This window comes from Rutidosis leptorrhynchoides, chromosome 2 (assembly GCF_046630445.1).
Source record: "Rutidosis leptorrhynchoides isolate AG116_Rl617_1_P2 chromosome 2, CSIRO_AGI_Rlap_v1, whole genome shotgun sequence".
Taxonomy (NCBI): Eukaryota; Viridiplantae; Streptophyta; class Magnoliopsida; order Asterales; family Asteraceae; genus Rutidosis; species Rutidosis leptorrhynchoides.
Genome location: NC_092334.1, coordinates 341,834,576 through 341,849,896, shown reverse-complemented (window position 1 = coordinate 341,849,896; position 15,321 = coordinate 341,834,576). Strand labels below are relative to the sequence as shown.

Sequence of the window (15,321 nt, the reverse complement as noted above, 5' to 3'; positions counted from 1 at the left end):
CTATCAGCGTCACCAGAATGACTCAACCAATCAGTCACCCCCAATTCATCTGATGGGTTCGTAGTCGACTTAATCAATGGAGACGCGAAGAAGGCGATCCCTTCCACCAACCGAATTTACCTCTTGGCGATGAACCTGAAGCACTTACCGGCGAAACTGTTCGTATTACTATTTTCTCTCTCATTTCCAGGATATCTCGCCATGATTATATGATATCCAAAATTCTCAACCTTATTCATCCGCTCGTTCCAACCGACAATCATTCCGGAATAATGGAAGAAGTCAACGAACTTCACGCTCGAGTAATCAATTTGGAGAATATGGTGCAGAACATACCAGCTTCAGCAACATCATCAGCACCAACAGTACCATCAATAACAGCGCCAGTACCATCAACAATCCATGCCTCAACATCTTATTCTGTACCTCGAGTATTATTATCGTTCTACGTGTAGTTCTACATCGATTATCTTCATTCTTCATGACGATTAAGTAATCTCTAAATGTTTTAGAGATTATGTATTCTAGTTCTAACAGTAAATCAAATGAGATTAATATCATATTAACTCATTAAATCCATGATTACACCTGAAGAAAATATATATGTATATATGTTTTCACAAAGATTGTAATTAAAAATTCTTTTGTACAAACTGTTAATGGTGAAAATATTTTAACGGGTAGGTAATACCCGAGGGAATTTTAGATTTCACATTAATAAGTTACACTGTACATTCTTCGAAGCTGATTCAACAGTCGTTTACTGTCCTACTTACATCCACCGACATACAAATCCGTTCACTACAGAATAACCATATATATCCAATTTCATATTTGGATTTTGACCTATCAGAATCCAACAAGTGGCATAATGAAGAAAACATTTGACGAAATAAAAATTTGATAGAAACAAACAAATTAACTACGAAAAATTTTGTTAAGAATCCACGCTAACTGTTCCAGCTAACTATTCCTAGCTAACTGGTTACATTTTATTTATCGCAATTTGTTTATCGCAATTTAATTATCGCAATTTACATTCTCGCAATTTTATTTATTGTCATTTAATTTTCTGTTATTTACTTTACGCACTTTATTTATCATCATTTAATTTATGTTATTTATTTTATGCACTTTAAATATCGGGACATGTATACAATGTTTTGACATATCATATCGACCCATCTATATATATTATTTGGAATAACCATAGACACTCTATATGCAGTAATGATCGAGTTCTCTATACAGGGTTGAGGTTGATTCTACAATAATATATATAGTTTGAGTTGTGATCGAGTCTGAGACGTATACAGGTCACAACACGTATTAATTAATTCGAATATTATATATTAAACTATATATGAATTATTGGACTGTCAACTGTGGACTATTGACTGGGGACTAATAACATTGGACAATTAAAATGAATTAAAATATTGATTATAACATATGAAACTAAACAATTCTTCAAGTTGCCACTTGAATTCGTCTTAAACATCATTTGTATCTTCACGAATACATTCTGCGTTCAAACCTTTCATGATTCTTGAAAACATCTCAATCGAGAGGATGAACCAACCGCATTTCATTTACGAGAGAAAAGATTGATGCATATAGTTATGCACCTGAAAACACTCGGAATCCGAGTAAACGTTTAACACGTAGCTGTGCTAATTCCTTTAGCGTTATTATTACCAAAAATAACTTTGCATCTGCTGTTCGAGATAGCCAGTTTTGTCACAGCTCCAACAAGACAACTTCGACTTTTCGTACGAAATAACCTTATTATAACGTTGATATATATGCGTGCTCTTTTATTGTTACCAGGGAACCTTCCATATTCCACCATATTACCATCAGCGTTTAATCATCTAAAAACACAATTTTCCTGAAACCACCTCAGATTAATAACCGATGATTGAGATTTCATAACATTAAATGCAGAGGAAACAGAAAAATGGTAGATGGTCTAAACGACCAAAAGGTTTGATAATAAAGAAAGGAGTGTTAGGAACGCTCGATAGAAAATTGAGTATTGAAGAACAGATTGAGCTACCCATGAAGGAGACCAAGGACAAATACAAGGACCAAACCCTATATTCAAAGGATTCGGGTAATTCTGGATCCGTTGAAATCTTTAGAGAATATCTTGCTCCGAGGTCATGTTAAAATCTTGCGGAAAAACTTAGAAATTCCAAAATATCATCATCAATATCTTCGATATTTCTGAGGATATTTTCATAAATATTCTCGTCCAAAATTATATATCTCCTCGTGCTTCCTGTGTATTATTATATTGGAAACATTCAATAGAAAATTTAGTACCGAAAAGCAGAGTATGCAAAACTATGAAGAAAGCCGTGGACAAATCACAAAGAATAAGTTTGACTTCAAAGAATCCAAATGATTCAATGTCTGCTAAAGTCTTTAGTGAATATCTTGCTCCTTACTCTAAACCTTTGAAGACAATAGTTTCTATCGTCTTCTGATCTTAGATATTCCGAGATATTATCGTATCTTTCATTATAAATATCCTCCACATTTCTGGAGATATTTTATATCTATTCTTATCTGAAATCATTAATCTCTTCGTGCTATCAGTATTACATCATATAGAAACTGTTAGTTTCTATATTCTGTAAACTTTCAAGCTTAAAATATGAATGTTATTGAAGTAATGTTGGGAACTGATGCATGAGTTAGTATAATATAATGACACTTGATCAACGTGATTATATTATAGTAAGTCATGCTGAGTTTCTAAATGGGACATGATGATTCACAGATTATAACGTCATCATGTGCCATGTTACATAACTCTTTCATTCTGCTTAACTTATGAACATATCAAGAAAATATATTCTTGATAGTTCTATTCTCAGTGATTCTGGTAATTTGACAAATCAAAGCGTGCTAACCCATTCTTCCTTATTTAAAACCTTATGTTTATTCGAAACTCCATACCTATGAATTCTGGACTGTTACTTGCGAAAAGTAAACAAAAGCATGAAGCTCTGAAATAGAAAGGGGGTATAAATCGCAGCAAATGAGAGAGCGCATTAATTGTGGATGACAATAATTATAGGAGACAGAAGCAGGGACTTTAAAATATAAGGAAAGATATAAAATTCAACAGCAACGCAGAAATTACAAACCATGAATATTAATACGAATAGCGATATAAAGACACAGCATAATTAAGAATAGTATCACCCCAAGGTTATATTAAAAGTAAGCAAAATTTCTCTGGTGGAAGATTGAAGGGAAGAATGACAGAAATAATAATTAGGGAAATATCAAGAATTAGAACTGGATTAAGCATTTTCACAAATCTTTTGGATGTATGAACTAAGAAAGAAAGTATAAGAATGGTGAAAATAATGGAAAGAAGGAGTTTAATTTATAATGGAGATATCAGACAGGGTAATCGAGGTAGATCGCCGTATTTAATTAGAAAGATCTTAATTTCCTTATTCGCCGAAGAATCATATCTTATAGATTTCCTGATTTTCTTTTGAATCCCTTGAATTCCGGAATTCAACCCTGTTTACGTCAAAAGCTAAGGAAAATCTTATTTTCTTCAATTCATTCTTTTGCGATAGCTTCACTCGTATTCTTAGAATAATCGAATTATTTTATCATTATTATTCAAAGATGATAAACCTCTAATTATCAACTCATATTGGTCATGAAAACATTTTTATTGTAAGCCATGACCACCTCACTCAAATTTCAGGACGAAATTTCTTTAACGGGTAGGTACTGTGATGACCCGGGAATTTTCGACTAAATTTAAACTTAATCTTTATATGATTTCGACACGATAAGCAAAGTCTGTAAGGTTGAGTCTCAAAAAGTTTGAACTGTTTCATGTATACATTTACCCTTCGACTGCTCTCGACGATTCACGAACCACTATTTGTAATTAGATACATATATTTAAAAATATATGAATTGGAAATATAAATTAAAATATTATATGACGTAATTGTTAGAATTAATAACGTAAAATAAAATAATATATAATAACTATTATTTAGAATATAGCTATATATGTAAATAATGTATAATGAATATATATATAGTTTTGAATTTATTTTGTAAGCAACAATAACGCTCAATTGTCATTTGATCAATAATAAGTAAATTAAAAATCGAACTTATATCATTTTAAAATCAACGGTGATCCGAAAATGAGTTATATAAGCTATAGGCTTATTAAAAGTATATTTAGGATCTAATTATTTAATTTTAATACTTTTTATATTTTACTCATAAATGAGAGGGACAGTTGATGTACTTTTTATTTATTAAATAAATGACTAAATTTTACACCATAATGACCTAATTAAATAAAGACATTTAATTTAAAATTTTGGGAATTTTTTGATAGACTTTTATCCGCCACTAATTTATCAACGGGATACGAAATAGGAGTCCGTGAAAACTGTCGGCATAAAAATTCAATCACGGCTACTACTTGTTCATTTTAGAACTCATGTGAAATGATGAGTATTATTTTATACTTATTTGGTTACTGTGTTTGTATGTACATATATGTATTATATCTATTTGTCCTCATAAAACGAATCCATCCATTTACCTTTATTTCATTTCACCAACTTGCAATTAAACTATTTGCTGCAATGTTTGATTGTTTCTTCACAATTAAATAATACTGAGTAATATAAGGCTATATCCATCCATCCCCACAAAAACCCACTGACCATTTAGCTTTTATCTAATACTATATATATATGTAGATATAATCCACAAACTTTTTATTTTCTGCTTTCTTCAATCTATAAATTATAGATATATATATACTATTACATGATACAAATGGAAACCCATCACAAAACAAACGTGGTTGTTGTTCGAACCATCATCAAACGTCTCTGCAATTCGACACCACCATGTCATCCTCACTTCCACCACCCTACAACACCACCACTACCATGAATCACGATCACCACTCTCACCGCACCATCTCTCCCTCATTTTTCTCTCTCTCTCTCTCTCTCTCTCTCTCTCTCTCCTATTTTTGATTTTCATTTTGAATTATGAACAACCACCATCACCACTTGCAATCGTCAACCACCATGACCACCACCGCCGATTGAACCACCACCTTACAACATCACCATCATCAAGCATCACCATGGAAAACCATCGTAAACAACCATTTTTTTTTCTTTCTTTCTGTAAACACTGCAGCTGCGTCCTTATATTCTCTCTTGTGTTTAAACTACCGTAAACCATCACCACTTGCAGCTAACTGCTGCTGCAGCCGCCATGTTCAATCACTGTTTTCGATACTTCTTCCACCATTGTTTCAGCCAGAAAACAATCACCAAAAACCCCATTAATGTGCTACTGTATACAGCTACGGATATTCGACGTGTTTCTGATACGCTGCTGCTCAGCCCCCGTAAAACACCACACCAACCACTGCTATAACTTCTGTTCGAATGGATAGTACTTTTCATCATCTTCTCGAACATTCACTCGCCATATATTTTTCTTTTTTGTTTTGTTTTCTTTTTCTTCCTCTATATAACAACGATGGTGAAATGATTATGTTAGAACAGTGAGGTGACAGATGAAAATGATGATCATGTTACATGATAGAGTTAATGAAGATAAAATGGTGACGTTTAGGTTGATATTGATGATGATGATGATGATGATGATGATGAAGATATAAATGGGTTTTGTATTTTGAAGACAATAGACTTAAAGGTTAAAAGAAATTAATATGAGTTTATTTCAGAAAAACAGGTGTGGTTGAATGGTTTGAGGTGTGTCTTGGTTACCAAGAGGTCTTGGGTTCAAAACCGAGAAACTGCAAAATATTTTTTTTTTTCAATAAAAAAACTACTAAAGAGTGTGGGACTGTTGGGCCATACTCGTGTTGGGCCGTGTTTTTCATTTGGGCCGTGACCTATTGATCCATTTACGGTTGGGCTGAAACTAGTACATAAATAGTTTTGTGGATTAAATATTTAAGTGTACTGGATATTACAAAAGAGTAACTAGTAGAAATATGGTTTGGATGGGAGTTGGGTTAAGCGAGAGGTTTTGGGTTCGATCTCGGGCTCGGACATTATTTTAAGCCATTATTCTTTTTGAGGTAGTAATTTCATTATTGTTATTATCATTATTATTATTATTATTGTTAACATAATTATAAATAGTATGACCATTATTATTATTAATCTTATAAGTATCATTAATGTAATTATTATTGTTAAGGTTATCACTTAATTATTATTATAAATATTAACATGAATAATAAAAAGAATGTTGTTATTGTTATTATGATCATTAAGTATTATGTATTTTTATCAAAAGTATTATTTTCGATAATATTATTATTATCTAACTTTTTCGTTTCATTTAAAAACTATAGTTATTATCATTGTTATTAAGATTAGTAATAACACTAAAACATTATTTTTATACGAAGATATTTGAATATTAGGAAGAGTGTCATAAAATAAAAACATTATCATTACCAATAAAATTTCTATTGTTATTATAATTATCAGTATAAACAATATTATTATTATTATTAAAAGTTATTATTATTGGTAAATCATTATTATTGTCAAAACTATCTTTTCAAATATATAAATATTTCATACATAAATATATTTATTACATTTACTATAATTATAATAAAATTTCGTATAACTCAACATATCTAATTTATTAAGATTACTTATGCAAATACTTACAAATGATAAAACTATCGATCTTAAATGTAATACTAAACAATTATGAATATAAATATGAACATATTAATATAACTATACAAATATTAAATTAATTTGAATATATACACAAATCAATTATACATATTATATAAATTAAAATATAATAAAGATATTTATTCAATTACTATTATATATATTAATGAATATACAAATGATATAGGTTCGTGAATCCGAGGCCAACCCTGCATTGTTCAGTTGTCTAATGTCGTCATATGTATTTTTACTACAAAATACAATACGGTGAGTTTCATTTGCTCCCCTTTTACTCTTTACATTTTTGGGGCTGAGAATACATGCAAATGTTTTATTAACTGTTTTACAATAATTATATGCGTGAGTTTCATTTGCTCCCTTTTACTCATTATATTTTTGGGCTGAGAATACATGCACTGTTTTAATAACTGTTTTACAATATTTATATGCGTGAGTTTCATTATTCCCTTTTTATATATATTTTTGGGCTGAGAATACATGAAAATGCTTTATTAACTGTTTTACAATATTTATATACGTGAGTTTCATTAATCCCTTTTTAAATATTTTTGCAATATATATTTTTGGGACTGAGAATACATGCGCTGTTTTTATAACTGTTTTACGAAATAGACACAAGTAATTGAAACTACATTATATGGTTGAATGATCGAAATCGAATATGCCCCTTTTTATTAAGTCTGGTAATCTAAGAATTAGGGAACAGACACCCTAATTGACGCGAACACTAAAGATAGATCTATCGGGCCCAACAAGCCCCATCCAAAGTATCGGATGCTTTAGTACTTCGAAATTTATATCATGTCCGAAGGAGGATCCCGGAATGATGGGGATATTCTTATATGTATATTGTGAATGTTGGTTACCAGGTGTTCAATCGATATGAATGATTTTTGTCTCCATGTGTGGGACGTATATTTACGAGAACTGGAAAAATGAAAATCTTGTGGTCTATTAAAATGATGGAAATGATTATTTATGTTAAACTAATGAACTCACCAACCTTTTGGTTGACACTTCAAAGCATGTTTATTCTCAGGTACGAAAGAAATCTTCCGCTGTGCATTTAATCATCTTAGAAATATTATTTGGAGTCATTCATGACATATTTCAAAAGTCGTTACATTCGAGTCGTCGCGTTTATCAAGATTATTATTAAGTCAATTATAGTTAGATATATTATGAAATGGCATGCCTGCTGTCAACTTTTGATGTAATGAAAGTTTGTCTTTTCAAAAACGAATAAAATGTTTGTAAAATGTATCATATAGAGGTCAAGTACCTCGCGATGTAATCAACTGTTGTGAATCGTTTATAATCTATATGGACTTCGTCCGGATAGATTAGGACGGGTCTTCACAGGTTATAAGTATGCGTATATACTTTTGGTTGTGGTGAATGGTTAGTGTAATCCGTTAGGATTCACTATAGTGTGGCAGTGCGCGATGTTGCACTACTCGTTGTTGAGGCCAAAAGAGCATGTGTGACGAGTGGGTTAGTCGCGGTGTTTAAGACACCACTCATTGGTTTGATCGACATGTGGTATCTTCGCGGTGTTCAAGACACCACATTGTCATGGGGGTGAGTTAGTCGCGGTGTTTAAGACATCACCCGGGGAATTAGTGTACGCGGTGTTAAGTATACTAATGGATATTTGTGATGGGAGTAGTGTTATATCGGCATGGTATAACATTATCGGGAAATGCGAGTACCGTTGGAAAATGCGAGTACCATTCCTTGTGTGTGGTTTGGGACGTGAATATCGGGTTGTTCGTATTCACAATGTTTCGGGTTGTACGATTGTCCCTGTTGGTTGGACTCATAGTTTGGGGTAGTGAATGTCGGGTAGTTCGGATTCACTAAGGCTCGGGTTGTACGGCCATCCTCGGTTATACTATGGGGTGAAGGTAGTGAATGTCGGTTTGCGCGTATTCACGGTGACTCGGGTTGTGCGGTCATTTTGTTGTGGAAATATGGATTGGGTTGGTGAATTTCGGGTTGTTGCGAATTCACTAAGGTTTGGGTTGTTTCGACCATCCTCCATATGTGTTTAGGCTCGGGTTGTTTCGACCATGTTGGATGTTGTGATCTATTGGTTGTTTTATACACCAATGGTGGGGTCGCGAGGACCATGTTGTGTGATTAGTGATGCGATAGCCGTGTTTCGCTCACATGTTGTTATGGGTGTGACAATAGTCGATTTTGTACACCTTGGGACTTGCGTTGCCATAGTCGTTTGGGGCGCTATCGGTTTTAGCTGTTGCTTATGATGTTACGTTAGTTGCGTATTGCACTACAAGAAAAATGCTCCTATAGGACCCCCAATTTGGTCCTATAAAGCCACTTTATAGGACCTACCAATGGGGGTTGTATCTAACGCGGTCGTATAAAGTATAGAAACTAAAAAGTGTCCTAAAAGGTCATAAGATTATGAAACTAATGATTAGGTCCTATAATATAATTAACAACCACAAAGAAAGGTCCTTAAAATACATATTAGGAGACGTTTTTTGAAATTGAGACATACACAAGGTGTCCCAAAAAGTAAAAATATATGATGTAAGTACCAACACAAGTGTCCTAATAAAAATTTAGAATTCTTAAAGACTAAAAAATGGTCCTATTGTAAAAAGATAGTACATTAGTACCAATAAACAAAGTCCTAATATAACGATACACTAGTTTGGTACCAAATGAAAAAGTCCTAATATGCACATATTTTACTTTAGTACCACATAAAGGGTCCTAATACAATTATTTTTAAGGATAGTACCACTAAAAGAAGTCATAATATAAATATTTGAAACGTTAAAACCACAAAATAGGTCCTTAATATATAAAGGTATGATAATTTAGTACCACATAAAGGGTCATAATATAATTATTATTAATGTTAGTACCACTAAAAAATGTCCTAATAAAAATATTTTACACCTTAAAACCACAAAATGAGTCCTAATATATAATTATATGATACTTTAGTACCACATAAAATGTCCTAATATAAAGATTTTTAAGATTAGTACCACTAAAAAGTCATAATATAAATATCTTAAAACCACAAAATTGGTCCTAATATATAAAGATATGTTACTTTAGTACCACATAAAAAGGTCCTTATTTTCAAGGTTAGTACCACTAAAAAAAGTCCTAATACAAATGTATTTTTAAGCAATATGGGGTCCTATCACGTAATAGTAGTAAAGCCACAAAATGAGTCCTATCAAGTCATAGTTTTCCGAATAGGTTTCTATATTCGGATCCAGTTCGAATATTCAAGTCCGGTTCGAGTTCTTTTACGATTCAGGTATTCGGATCGGTTTGATTATTTGGGCCCGGATCGGATTATTAAATCTATATATTCAGGTCTAGTTTTTATTTAATTCAGATTTTGGACATCCAATTAATAATTTCTATTAAAAATAAATATAAAATAAAACATAATCATATTTTAATAAATTGTACTCATAAATTGAAAAACACTAAACATTAAAAATTCAAAGATAATCCAACATATCAATACTAAGATAAAATTCGACAAAGAAAATAAAAACAATGAAAAGCAACGAAGAATGTCTTCGATCAACACGTATCTTTATTAATCCAAGGGTACCACCTGCAAATAAAAAATTCATATATTTATAAGGATAAAAGTGCATGTTATAAATAAAAATAAAAATTAATATTATCACAAATTTATGGTAGACATACCGATATGAACGTAGAAGGCCACGCGATAGTTACGCCTGTAGCATCTTCAACTTTTTTAATCGGATCAAATGGCCTAACCACATCATGGAACAATACATAAAGAACATTTAATTAACAAACCGAGATTTACAAATTATAACAATACATAGAGATGAAGATTATTCCATTCGTCCAACACTTAACATTGAAAGAATAGTCATACCAACAGTGTCAAAACTTGTTGAGATAGGAATGATTCCCACATGAGAAACGCACCATATGATTGCCGAAATTCAAGAACGCCACAATGTCCACCACATGACAACGCCTTCCTGCAAGTCTCTTTAGAGTCCACCTTAGAATTAGGAGAAATCTCCCCCATTGGCATCACCGGTTTCAGCTTTGTCCCCTTAGAATATTTTGAGTCTGGCTTTAAACTCAGGTACTGCAAACAAAACCAAATGCAAACTTCCATGTCAATACGACAACTGAAAACAACAAGATTATTATAATATGCACACACATAGTGTGCTTTTAAATAGCCTGCAGATATTCAAGTGTGCTTTTACAAAAGCTTCTAGAACACCAACCCAGCTTTTATAATGTTACTAGTTTATAACCCGCGAATTCGCGGGGCTATAAAGATAAAATTATGTTATACAACGGAAATATGTTACGAATATTGAAAAAAAAAACACATACATCACAAAGCTTCTCGGTGCTCTTGACAACAGCCAATCTGGAATTTTAACTTATTATACCATTTAGATCCATATATATAGCATCAGACACCCTGTTAATACATGGCCTCATCCAGAAAACAGAAATCAGAACTAGCAGAGATGTCGGAAGATAAGTAATCTGAAAGAATAATAAGAATAAAATGAGTTGCCATAAAGAAGCAAAACAACATATACGTATTGGAGCTCAAATCTAACTTTCAACACAACCTGAAAAAAGAAAACACAAAATGGACGGTAACTATTTTTATACATAAAGTCAAACATATTTAGCAAGCACAAAAAGACAGCAGCTACAACATGCTGAATGCCCTCCAATATAAGTTGTCTTCAAATAACAGCACTTGGAGCATAGTAAATGATACATCAGTAGTTCGCATATATCATAAGTAATACTTTCATATAAACAATATCTATTTGAAAATATGAATTTAAGAACCTCATTGTAAATAATGTATGTAAATATATAATAACTACATGTATACCTTTGCAATCAAACACATTAACAAAAACAGTAGCAAACAAAAGCACAGTCAATGGGAAGGGGAAAACATATACTAATCAGGTACCCTCTAAGAACGTGTATAAATAATAACCTGCGACTATATACCTTCAGGCTCGAGTTAAACAGAGGGCTCACACATTGACCAAAGGTGAGCATTTATGACGAAAATAGGTGTGCGAACAAATTCATCAAATGAAGCACGAGAACCTACAATGGAAACTGTGAACATTCGCAATAGATAAAGTTAATAAAAAAATTATACCAAATAACACGTTAAACATTCATACAATTCATCAAATGAAGCACCAGAAAGGAAGGGCTGTAGTGGTTTGGGGATTTACTGATTCTCAGGTTTTTTTTTTTTTTTTTTTTTTTTTGAAAGGCAAGCCCCCCAAAGTGTAGCAAGTGAGGATTGAACTTGGGTCCCTTTGGAACTTTCCAAGCATCCTACCACCAAGCCAACCCCTTGGGGTTACTGATTCTCAGGTTTAATTAAACTTCCCAATATATTTAACCTTTCCACCTTTATCATTCAATATTTCAATACACATATGAATTTAGCTATGTATATACCTAAAAACTATACCACTATTGCAGAAAAAAACTAACAGTAGCTCAATATATTATTGTTCTTAATATCAGGATGCATGTCGACACTTCAGTTAGACAAAATATAAAAAACACAACACGAATTTGTTTCTTCCGTTGCAATGAGTACACATACAACGACCACACAGCAATGGAATACAATATGATTAATAATCATAACTTTGTAAGACGTGAATTTGTTCTTATTAGTATATAAACCCTAATTGAATGACGAAAGAGAAAATTTCGAAATACCTTTCAGATTTCGGAACAATTAAAAATTCATAAAACGATATCAAACTGATAATAATGCAGTATCAATAAGACAATAATCAAAACGCAAAAGAAGGTGGAAACGGCAAAAGACTCAATTCGGCCCATTTGAAACCTCGATTTTAGAAACGGCAAAAGAAGGTGAAGTATGTCGGTAGTAGCAGCAGCGACGGTGGAAAGGCGTTGTTGGTGGTAGCAGCAGAAGCAGAAGCGCGGTTGCAAAGTCAACGGATATGAGATTCAAGCAAAACCCTAACAAAAAGCAACCACAAAAACCCTAAATTAGATAAAGAAGAATGCTGATTGGGAGGTAAAAACGCGTGAACTTGAAGGGAAAGAAATAAAAACGGCAGTGTTGGTGGTAGAAGAAGCGGCGTCGGTGGTGGTAGCAAAGGCGGTGCCTGCGATGGGAGTAGCGGCGATTTTGCCTTTTTTTCGTGCGTCGCCCTTCGGGGAAACTGAAAAAAAAAAAAAGGGAAGGGTAGGGGTTGATAACTGCCTCACGGGATACATGGGATGAGATTGAAACTAATTTAAATTTAAATATTTCTGTCAGCTGCTCAAAAATAAAAACAACTAGTTGGCAATGCCCGTGCGTTGCACGTAGTGGGATACATTAGTTGTAGGTATCGTGTGTTGCACGTCTTGTTCCACATGGCAGTATTATGCTAGTCATGCGAATTGGTATAAGATGAAGATGAAACTTGAGATTACATAAGAAGGTTTTGTAATATCATCATGAGGTTGGATATGTTAATAAGTAATGAAGAGGCCAAGACTATGGAATATATATACGACTTTGAGAGTTTGAGCAGTGTAATAGCCATGCAAGTGAAACTTAAAGTGAAAGATGTTATAACCAACAATAGTAAAAGATGTTATAATCAACAATAGGTTGATACTTCTTCAAGTGATTTTGTGTTTTTAATAATATAAATGATGATGAAATAAGTGTTAGATGAAGTAGAGGCTAAAATACATATAATGTAATTTCATATATGCAAAATGAGGAACTTGCTTTATGGTAGAGTAAGTATAAAAACAAATGGCAAAAAGACCCAAGCTGCAATGTGGGTGAACGATCTTCAGTGTCCTCCTCCACAGTTAATTCCATATCACTACAATTGAAGATGATAGTCAAACATTAGTAGTAACCACCAAGTTTTTTGTTTATATTTTATTATAAAAAAAATACGAATTGAGATATGAGTGACCTAGTTATTTTTTATTTTATTTTTTTGAATTATGAAAAGATAGGAATTTCATGATCATTAATAATTATCAATAAGAAGTACTCGAGAGAGAAAGTAAATATGCAAAGTAAATTGAAATGAAAATGTTAAATAATGAGAATAGAATGTATACTTGCATATAATGTGTAGTTGTGTAGTTAACAATAGTATTTTTGACATCTACTGAAGACAAAATGATAGAATAAAATCCATCATTCTAAGAATTATTTTGTAAGAGAGAAGCCCCTAATTTTTCCCAGAAATCCATAATGCACGGATTTTATTATGCTTTAGAATTTGTAAATTATGAGTTATTCGTACCAAGTTTTAGTAATAGGGTGTTAAAGTATTTAAGTGTGATTGTTTATTTAATACATGTAGTTAATTGGATGATACATTTACAACATACTGTTGTTTAGGGGGGGAATATGAGAATATATATCAATAATATGTTGGATAAGAAGGTAAAATTCATTCCGTGATACACGTAAAAAGAATTTACCATTGAAATGAAATAAACCGAATCAATTTTCAATCCATAAATTAATAATTAATAATAAATAATAAAACTTAAAAGCAACAAATAAGAAATGATTGATTATGATAAAATCAAGGATCCAGGATTCTTAAAAAGGTATATGCACACACACATGAAATCAAAATCTTATGTTACAAAGAATAAGAACTTAAAATAACTTCATAATTCGCGAGTTAGGATAAAATACAAAAAATATCGCTTATGCATGTAATATAATGTTTAACACACTAAGTAATTATACAGATCCAATATTTAACCAAACTTACAAAGTAATGCTTCAAACTAAATGAAATACATAAAAACTCATACACATGTACATAATAACTATGTGAGCCCGTGAGTATATACTACAATGACATCTTATTACTAACTTCTCTCGGAGCATTAGCCACTTTATATTTGAAAGTTTAATGAAGGAAATGGGATGAAACTATTGATGATTAGTTCATGAAATTTCCCTATCTATGGAAGATTCGTGATGCATAAGTGTGAAAACTTATTGGGTTATCGAGATCTAGGAGTAAAATCAATGACAAATGACTGAGTTACATAGTAAACCACCAAGCCTAGTAATCTGGTAGAATTAAGGATACAATGCTAACAAAACTATCAAAGTTCATCAAATTGAGGGAAGATGTTAATGAGAAAGCAGCAACAACACCTCACTGCTAAGAACAACAATCTATGATTCTATAATTGTGTATAATAGACTGTAGTTAATTTCACAAATCCTATGTATCGAAAAACACACAAAAATGACTTTGAATACAACTTGCAAACCTTATATAGGGGATGAAAAGTGAATAGATCATAAAGTTGTTGGAAGAATAAATGATTTAGACAAATGAAGAGTTAGAAACTGAATAGGAACTTCAAAGAAACATATATGTAGAATTTGTTATTTAATGAGGTTTCAAATGAATGGATGTCAAGTGTGTGCAAATGAAAGGACAAGTGAAATACTGATAAACTAAAATAG

General features: G+C 32.2%; 1 long non-coding RNA gene across 3 annotated transcripts; it reads right to left on the bottom strand.

Moving 5' to 3' along the window:
• Nucleotides 1-10,248: 10,248 nt before the first annotated feature.
• LOC139891933 (uncharacterized) lies at nucleotides 10,249-13,036 on the bottom strand. 3 transcript variants are annotated; one of them, XR_011773919.1, is made up of 7 exons: nucleotides 12,921-13,036; nucleotides 12,688-12,824; nucleotides 11,817-11,930; nucleotides 11,169-11,327; nucleotides 10,690-10,911; nucleotides 10,488-10,560; nucleotides 10,249-10,392 (listed from the first exon to the last, which is right to left on the bottom strand). It is a non-coding gene; the product is annotated as an uncharacterized lncRNA (long non-coding RNA). The 3 variants fall into 3 exon arrangements; XR_011773918.1 differs by having other exon boundaries at nucleotides 12,688-13,034; XR_011773920.1 differs by having other exon boundaries at nucleotides 10,743-10,911; nucleotides 12,688-13,034.
• Between the last annotated feature and the right edge of the window lie 2,285 nt (nucleotides 13,037-15,321).